Source organism: Triticum aestivum, chromosome 4B (genome assembly GCF_018294505.1).
Source record: "Triticum aestivum cultivar Chinese Spring chromosome 4B, IWGSC CS RefSeq v2.1, whole genome shotgun sequence".
Lineage (NCBI taxonomy): Eukaryota > Viridiplantae > Streptophyta > Magnoliopsida > Poales > Poaceae > Triticum > Triticum aestivum.
The window spans coordinates 1,273,156-1,282,691 of record NC_057804.1 but is presented as its reverse complement, the minus strand read 5'-3'; the positions used below and the strand labels follow the sequence as shown (position 1 = coordinate 1,282,691).

At 44.4% G+C, this 9,536-nt stretch overlaps 1 long non-coding RNA gene across 1 annotated transcript; it reads left to right on the top strand.

The window, feature by feature from the left end:
* The first annotated feature begins 6,310 nt into the window (after window positions 1-6,310).
* LOC123094123 (uncharacterized) lies at window positions 6,311-7,566 on the top strand. The gene is made up of 3 exons (XR_006445758.1): window positions 6,311-6,459; window positions 6,918-7,020; window positions 7,151-7,566. It is a non-coding gene; the product is annotated as an uncharacterized lncRNA (long non-coding RNA).
* The last annotated feature ends 1,970 nt before the right edge of the window (window positions 7,567-9,536 follow it).

The window sequence follows — 9,536 nt, the reverse complement described above, 5'->3', positions numbered from 1 at the left end:
TTTGGCGGATCTTCACCCATCAGCATGTTCATAAAACTTTCAGGCAGACTCTGCAGTTTGGGACAATGAGTGATGTAGCAAACAACAGATATCATAATGAGATGGGTGAAGGGGAGATCTCTCGTTTTATATACCTGCGTCATGGATGATACTGAAGCCTCAAGTATGATAGTGAAGAACTCGGAAGCATCCAACTCGCACTGCGGTGTCGCAGATCGGCGGTGGCTGCTTCCCGCCATCTCTGATAAGCAGCAGAAGAGACCAATTAGTACCCTTACAACAGATCATAAAGCATGCATGATAACAGGCATTAGTCGCAAGTACCCCATATGTCCTGTTTTTAGCAAAGTAATGCTAAAATTCACGAAAAATTTCAGCATTACCTTTGCTGAAAATAGGACATATGGAGTACCCGAATTTTCCGGAACGGAAGTTAATCGACATTCCGGCAAACTCAAGGGCCTCTCGGGGTACCTACAATATCATCACAAGTACAGCAGCAACAGCAGTGAATACAGGCATAACAGCAGCAAAACTATATATTTTTATGCAGTAAACAGACGAACACTAAGAGTAGAATGTTCTTGCAGCAAACATTATTGTGTGACATCGAAAGGCATCACTCTGCTTAAAGGGAAGGATGACTTAAGTGGCAGATGTATATGATTGCACCACTTGATCTGCACTTCTCTATATTATATGATGTACTGAAGAACTTGAGCAAAAAAAGATAAGTAGGAACATATTTCTCACCTTGGAGGTGTTGCTGCTGCTGCACTGTCTGCTGTAGCCAGCGAATTAAGTTAGCTTGTATTTGGGCTTGCTTTTCCTTCTAAGCTCTCTACATCTACAACACAGAATAAGAGGGGAACTTGACAACTAGCTGGAGCATATATTTCAGGATCTTCTAATGGGGGGTTGTTTAGTTTCCTAGTTCCATGCTTTTGTTGGACAAGTTAGAAATGAAGGTCCCCTAAAATGGTATTTGATTAGTGGGCAAGCCCACAGATTTACAAATCCACTGAAACACTAAGAACATTTGGTTCAATAATAAACATTTTTTATTGGTTCACTTTCCTACATCATGCACAACAAGTTGAATTAGCCTAGAAAATTAAACCAAGGCTTTATGCAGACAAACAAGTTGAAATACTTCATGTACATGAAACAAAGAGGATCCAGTTACATTCAATTGTTGTGAGCATGGAATCAAATGAAACTCATTACTCTACATGGCATAGTCTATCATGTACATGAAAGAATGATGATCCAATTGCAGTTTATATTTGTAATTGACTAAAATAAGTACTGTAGGAGTATCTTTTTTATACCTGTTGTAGGAGTATCTATATATACAAAAGTTAATCATTATGCTTGCGAGATCAGAGTAACCAAATTTATTGAACTGACCTCTCTACAAATTCATGGCGGGTGGACACAAAAGCGCACTTCTAAAGAATTATAATGATCTGTTTGAATTACTAATTAATAATATAAACTGGAACAGGAGCTCAAGTTTCTTGGACACAAGTTGACCATGCAGCAACTACATGAGCAAAGCATTACTATCTGTGACAAAACCTAGAAGCTTGATACAAAACGTTTTGAACTGCAGAGACAACATAATCAACTTTGAATATTTTCTAAGTACAAACCAGCAATATCCAGGAATTAACAAAATTGTAACATCAAAACAAGAAATCATAAAAACACTAAATACAGGCCAAAGCAAATGATATGGCAGCTGACATGTACGTCCACTAGAAATATAAGACATTTCCTACTATAGTAATACAGTAAAACTACTGTATCTGCAACATAAAACTACTGTATCTGCAACATAAAACTACAACAACATAAAACTACTGTATCTACAATAGTAGCAAGATTAATACAGTAATACACAAGAGATTAGTCAGTTTTACCTGGCTGTTTACTGCTGCTGCCGCGCTGCAGGGGCGGAGGAAGGGGCGCCGCCGGTGGAGAGGGCGAGGTCGAGGACGGCGTGGGGCTTGAGGGCCTGCGGCCTGGTGAGGCCGACGAGGTGGTCGTCCCCGACGCCGGCGGAGCTAGGGTTCGGGGAGATGGCGGGCGCGCTGAGGGGACGGGGCGGTGGAGAGGGGGTAGGGGGGAGGTCGCGGGAGAAGAGAGGAGGAGGCGGGCGGGGGCGCAGCTTCGGGGCTGGAGGGGCCTGTACCGGAGGCGGGGCAGCGGAGGGTTCGGCCGGCTGGGCGCGCCCGCGGCGGCGGGCCGGCAGCGGTGGCGGCGGCTAGGAACCCTAGCTGTCGCGCTCGGGAGGGAGGGGGACGACGAGGGCGCGAGCGCGGGCGGAGGGGGGACGGTGAGGGAGGTGGTCGGCGGCGGAGGGTGGTCGGGTGCACGGCCGGGGACGGCGGGTGAGATGAGGCGGGGAGGGATTAGAGTGTGGATTGGGGATTGGGGATTTTAATGTGGGGGAGGCTTAGCAATGGCGCACCACCCGGGGGTGCGCCATAAGTACATCCATATCAATGGCGCACCACAGGAGGGTGCTCCATAAGTAATTTAATCTAGCCCGACTTGTCTTATATACCACCTAACCCTATCTACAACAGAACCCGCCCACTAGCTCGACTGGTCAGTACGCAGCACACACATCAGGGGTCCTGGGTTCGATTCCCAGGCTCCCCAATATTTTTTATGCATTTTAAATCCCGTTTGATATTTATTTGTGTTTAAATATGTTCAAACTTGTTTAAATCATAACAATATTTTTTTTAATAAAAATAGTAACAATTTTTTAGAAAATATGTTCAAATTTGTTACTTGAAAATATCATCGGTGGCGGCGGTGGAGCGGGGGGAAGGTGCGGGGGGTGCCCGTTGGCGGCGGTGGAGCGGGGGAGGGTGCAGGGGCCGGGTGCTCGTCGGCGGCGGTGGAGCGGGGGAGGGTTGCGGTGGGTCGTTGGCGGCGGTGGAGCTAGCGGGGGAGGGTGCGGGTGGGATCGAGATCGAGATCAAAAAGAACCCGCCCACTAGCCTGACTGGTCAGTACGCAGCACACACACCAGGAGGTCCTGGGTTCGATTCCCAGGCTCCCCAATATTTTTTTATGCATTTTAAATCCTGTTTGATATTTATTATGTTTAAATATGTTCAAACTTGTTTAAATCATAACAATAATATTTTTTATAAAAACAATAATAATTTTTAAAAGAATATGTTCAAATTTGTTACTGAAAATATCATCGGCGCCGGCGGTGGAGCGGGGGGAGGGTGCGGGGGGGGGGTGCCCGTTGGCGGCGGTGGAGCGGGGAGGGTGCGGGGGACCGGGTGCTCGTCGGCGGCGGTGGACCGAGGGAGGATTGCGGTGGGTCGTCGCGGCGGTGGGGCTAGCGGGGGAGGGTGCGGGGGGTGCCCGTTGGCAGCAGTGGATCAGGGAAGGGTGCGGGGGGGGGTGCTCGTCAGCGGCGGTGGAGCGGGGAAGAGTTGCGGTGGGTCGTCGGTGGCGGTGGAGCTAGCGGGGGAGGGTGCGGGTGGGATCGAGATCGAGATCAAAAAGTGTCCATGAAAATGTACACGGTGCGCCATTAGCAGTTTTGCAAAAAAGTAAAAAAAATTATATACTAATGGCGCACTGTTTACAAGGTGCGCCATTACTTGTTAGAACTAGTAATGGCGCACTTTGGCGTCATGCACCATTAGAATGTATGGAAAAATGAAAAAAAAATCAATACTAGTGGCGCACCGTGTGCCTGGTGCGCCATTAGTGTCTTCCTTACTAATGGCGCACCTCCAACCGGTGCGCCATTAGTATATAGTAGTGGCGCTCTGCTTACCTGGTGTGCCATTAGTATCAATCCTATCTATAGTCCTTTTCCTAGTAGTGTGGCTTCCATGGTCGACCTCCCAGGCATGAAACCAAACTGATTTTTGGTCACGCTTGTCATTCTTCTTAAGCGGTGCTCAATGACTCTCTCCCATAGCTTTATTGTATGGCTCATCAGCTTAATTCCACGATAATTAGTACAACTCTGAACATCCCCCTTGTTCTTGAAGATTGGTACTAATATACTCGGTCTCCATTCTTCTGGCATCTTGTTTGCCTGAAAAATAAGGTTGAAAAGTTTGGTTAGCCATACTATCGCTATGTCCCCGAGACCTTTCCACACCTCAATGGGGATACAATCAGGGCCCATCGCCTTGCCTCCTTTCATCCTTTTTAAAGCCTCCTTCACCTCAAACTCCTGGATGCGCCGCACAAAACTCATGCTGGTCTCATCAAAGGAGTCATCCAGTTCAATGGTAGAACTCTCATTCTCCCCATTGAACAGCTTGTCGAAGTACTCCCACCATCTATGCTTAATCTCTTTGTCCTTTACCAAGAGTTGGCCTGCTCCGTCCTTGATGCATCTGACTTGGCCAATATCCCTCGTCTTCCTCTCCCGGATCTTAGCCATCTTATAGATGTCCCTTCCACCTTCCTTCGTGCCTAACCGTTGGTAGAGGTCCTCATATGCCCGACCCCTTGCTTCACCAACAGCTCGCTTTGCGGCCTTCTTCGCCATCTTGTACTTCTCTATGTTGTCTGCACTCCTATCCAGGTATAGGCGTCTGAAGCAATCTTTCTTCTCCTTAATCGCCTTCTGGACATCATCATTCCACCACCAGGTATCCTTATCTTCGCTTCTCCTTCCCCTGGACACTCCAAACTCCTCCGAGGCCACCTTATGAATGCAAGTCGCCATCTTCATCCACACATTGTTCGCATCCCCTCCTTCCTCTCAAGGGCCTTCCTTAATTACCCTCTCCTTGAACACCTGAGCTACCTCCCTCTTGAGCTTCCACCACTTCGTTCTAGCGACCTTGGCACGCTTATCCCACTGGACATGAATCCGAAAGCGGAAGTCAGCAACCACCAGCTTATGCTGGGGTACAACACTCTCCCCAGGTATCACCTTATCAACACCTCTCCTCACTGCTGCATCAACTAGCTCCCGAAGCTTCCCTGTCAGAGACCCTACATTCCAGCTACCTAAGCGAATCCTCCTAGGCTCGGCTAGCTTCCTTACCCTTCGCACTCGTCGAGTCAAATGCGAAGACCCTTGCTCATTAAAACTGTTGATCTGTCGATAGTGCCAAAATCATAGAGATAGTTTTTAATACCTCTATAAGGGACTCCCTGAAAATATAATTGTGACTTCAGATTCGTGCCTAGGAGGACTTGAACCTGAACGCTAAAATTATAGACTCTCTTCCCCCACTAAGTGAGCTAGGTTCTCTCCCCGCAAAAAAAGACTTTCACTCCTTAAAACCATCAAGATTTAGTATCTGTTCCTACATAAAAAAATCAATAGAAAAGTGAGGTAAATAAAAAATACATATATGAAAACAAAAGGCTGAAGTTTTATATTTTTAAAAATAAACTAGGTAAAAGAAAACATGGGGGAAATTGAACAAAAATACAGAAAGCCATGAAAGTAGTACTTTACGAAACACAAAGAAACCTAAAAAAGAAAATGAGGAAAAATGAGGGGGTGGGAGGGGGGGTAGAAAAATACTCTCTCCGTCCCATAATATAAGATCGTTTTTCAAGCTAGCATAGTTTGAAAAACGATCTTATATTATGGGACGAAGGGAGTAACTAATAACTAGGTGAAATCACAGGTATCCATGGTTAATTTTCTTGAATACGTTTTATCATGTTCCATGGCTTTCTTGAATTTTGTCACCGAGTTCCAAAGTTTCTGGAGTATTACAATTGTTAAGCATTTTACATTCATGTAATCTTTAGTAATTTTACTATAGTAGAATACTTATATGTCCTATTAAGTTGTAGGTTTTATTGATTTTTTTGTTCTCATTTTGTTGCGCTTGAAACCGTACCATGTGACCATAAGAAAACAACTTTATGCGGAGTTATAGGCCAAATGTAGATGGTTTTGACACTCAAGGGACCAACGTTTTTTTGGTATCAAAGTCGAGGGGATGAACTAGTTGAGAAAGTGGTATTCTTTTTTTGTTTGCTTTTGGATGAATGTTGGTCAATTAGTAAAATTTTTCCTCCTCTCGACTCAAGCTAAAGTAAACGGCGGGAACATCAATTTTTTTCTTTGTAGAAAGAAAATGTTTAGAGTTAAGTTTTTTTTCTCTCACTTCTCAGGGCTGAGTTTTTTTTTCCAGTCATTTCTCAGGGCTGAGTTGAGATGTGCTTGGAAGCCCATGTGACAAAGTAGGCCTTCAAGGTAGGTGGGATACTTCAAGCTTGGAAGCCCACCTACATCCCATGGGCCATGTCCATAAGATAGGCCCATACTACCACGGGCGTTCGGCCGCCCGGCTGGGGGTCGATTGCTCGATTGAATCCCGCCTCCGGCGATCGCCGGCATCCGAGCTTTAGATGTCGCTCACCGGTAGATTGGAGACGAAATGCCTCGCATGCCAGCACTATGAAACTCTGCCACCGTGCAGGCTCGTGCAGGTCAGATCAGCCTACCTCTATATGTATCTCTGATTTCAAGCATCACCCACCATGAACATAACCTGTTCGACGGAATGCCTCCTCTTAATCTAAAAAACATGGCTGCCATCTTGCTAAGTAGGCTTGCAGACCACATCTCCTAATTAAGTCTATTATAACAGGGGAATTGCCTTCTGCTTTTTGACTCCCTCACACAGCCATGAACCGCCGCTCGGTGGCATGGCCACAGGCAGTTTGGCGTCTTTGTCATGATCCTAACTAGTTATTTAGTTGATTTCCACTAAATCAGATCTTAACTTCCATTCCAATTATTGCTTATCTTTTGATGGCAGAGATGAGGCCTTGTTATGTCATCCCTATCGTTTGGATACGCACACGACAAACTACAATGTTAATTGTGTTTCCCTAAGCACGAAAGTTCTTTCTCAGTTGCACTAAACCAAATGTCTGGCTTGTAGGCAGTGAATTAATGATGAAGCATTTCAACATAGCTTGGCATATGTTGCCAAGTCACTATAGCTAAAAATTCACGATGAAGCATTTCAACATACTTCAATGATGGTTAGTAAAAATCACATCTTCTACACCCTGCTTGATTCAACATTTTATTACAGGCTGCTCATGGAACATTCTACAATGGTCGTCCATGGCTTAGAATTTGATCGAAAGAGGATTACTGGTTGTTTTGCAGTTACCAAACACATGATGTGGCACCTAGTTGAGATATGCAAGGGCAACCGACTAGAGGCCCTCAGTGTCATAATACCCACTCTCTTGCAGATATTCTTACATATCAACAGGAAACATGGTGCTACTATGGATACTGTCTTGATTAAATGAGGCTCTATAGTATGGTGTGTATACATGTGAACTGTAACCCTGAGAATACTGCATGTAAGTGCAGGACGTGACATCATTTCTGAAGTAGCTCTCTCTTTCAATCTTTACTAAATGTCCTGGGTGTGGCATCCTAGCTTCCCCTTTCTGGTAAGCCAAAACCTTGGCCTTAATACTGTCTTCTTCAGGGCTTGATGGAGAACAAGTATTTGTGCGCCCTTGTACTGGTGAGGTTTGAGCAACTCCATATGTGCTTGCAGATTTACAACCTAGGTGAGGAGCTTTGAGGCATTGCTTGCACCAAAGACGTTACATATCTTTTATTTTAAATTAATCATCCCATTATTGTGGACATGCAAGCCTTTACGTTAGAGATAACACTAAGAAACAATCTACCCAAATGATAAATGCCACACGTCAGGTGCATGGTACTCCGGCCCTGACGTTTTTCGATTGCAATTTCAGTCACGCAAGGATGGCAAATTCCAGTGACACATGACAAGTTTCCGTTAAAAATAAACTGAAGCACGAAACTTGCCATACTTTCTTACTAAAGTTGTCATTTTCATGTAACTAAACTTGCCATAAAAAACATTGGGAGTTGTCATGTGCATACACCTGATGTGTGAAACTTATCAGGGTCCATAATCTATTGTATAACATGCTTTTGTCTTCTCTAGCAAAACGGCATGCATTACACAAGAAAAGACCGTCTTATCAACCATCCTACAATGCCCTTAGTTTGTTGTTGGGCTATAACCATCCTACAATGCCCTTAGTTTGTTGTTGGGCTATGTTTGAACGGGAATATATCTATATTTCATATGGTGGATGATTTTCCTATAAGCATGACAATCGGTGCGCACTATTTTATGAGACGTAGGGCAAGAAGAGCTAGGGGAATATTGATCGATCATGCATTGTCAGGCAATATATTATGCCTTTGATCACCTACTATCATACGGTTCGCATATGGTAACAGGCACCGCAAAATCGTGGATTGGTTTTCGGTCATACTGGAAATGGGTGGATGAGCCCTTCATGTCACGTCATGCTGCAGAGCTATTGGATTTCTATCTTCTATGATTTGCACGGCACCAACTCTCTCTGGCCTCTTCATTTGTTCTTCATCTTTGTTTCCGGGCATTTGTGACCTCTTCTACTTCACTGTCATAAAAAAAAGGGCAACCTGGTGCATGTAGCTCCCGCTTGCGCAGGGTCCAGGGAAGGGTCCGACCACTTTGGGTCTATAGTACGCAGCCTTTCCCTACATTTCTGTAAGAGGCTGTTTCCAGGACTTGAACCCATGACCTCATTGTCACAAGGCAGCAGCTTTACCACTGCGCCAAGGCTCCCCTTCACTTCACTGTCATCACAATATAATAAATCCTGTTGTGTTCCTCTATGCATGACCTCTTCATTGTCACCGTCAGACGGTAGGAAGTCAACAACTCCTTCACTTTCTGAGCTGTCAGACAATGTAACCTCTTCAGAAAGAACACATACTCTGCTCCTGACATCACTTTTGCGGGTGCTCTAAGATGTTCCTTCAAATGTCTTAACATCATCTGCACCCATTTCTGAAATGGCACAGGTTGTAAACGCCTCTGATTCTCCTTCCTTCATCACACAGTCTTCATCAGAGCCATCAGCTGTAGGTGCCTTTGATTTTCCTTTCTTCATGAAATAGTCATAGTCAGAGCCATCAGTTGTAGCTGCCTCAGACATAACATCATCAACCCTCGCACTTTCAAACTCGTTCAGTAGTAGTTTCGTATCTCGTTTCTTAAATTAGAAGGCTCTTCAAATATAAACCAACTACGAATAAACTGTAAAAGCCAATACAAGCTCAGTGTTAAACCCTCAAAAAAGGAACTTGCTAAGCTAAATAGACAAAGCATTATAAGAATTGAAAAAATGCAGGAAGGAGTTGGCACCACTAACCATGTCTAGTCTATCTCTTGTGAAATTTTCTGGTGCTTCAGTTATAAACTGTTGAATATAGTAAAGCATGAAGATACCACAATCATACGCATTGTTCTGCCCTGGAACCTGGTTGTTGTAACAACGTACCAAGAGTAAAATGTAATTTAATTACAGAACACAATCTAAACAATTTTGAATGTAGAAATCCAGGAACAAATCCCAAACAAAACAAAATTCCTATAGATTCAGTGACCTGGACAGTTATGTGATAAGTCAAGCAAGAAGAAACAAATCACCTTTCGTTACCAAATAGC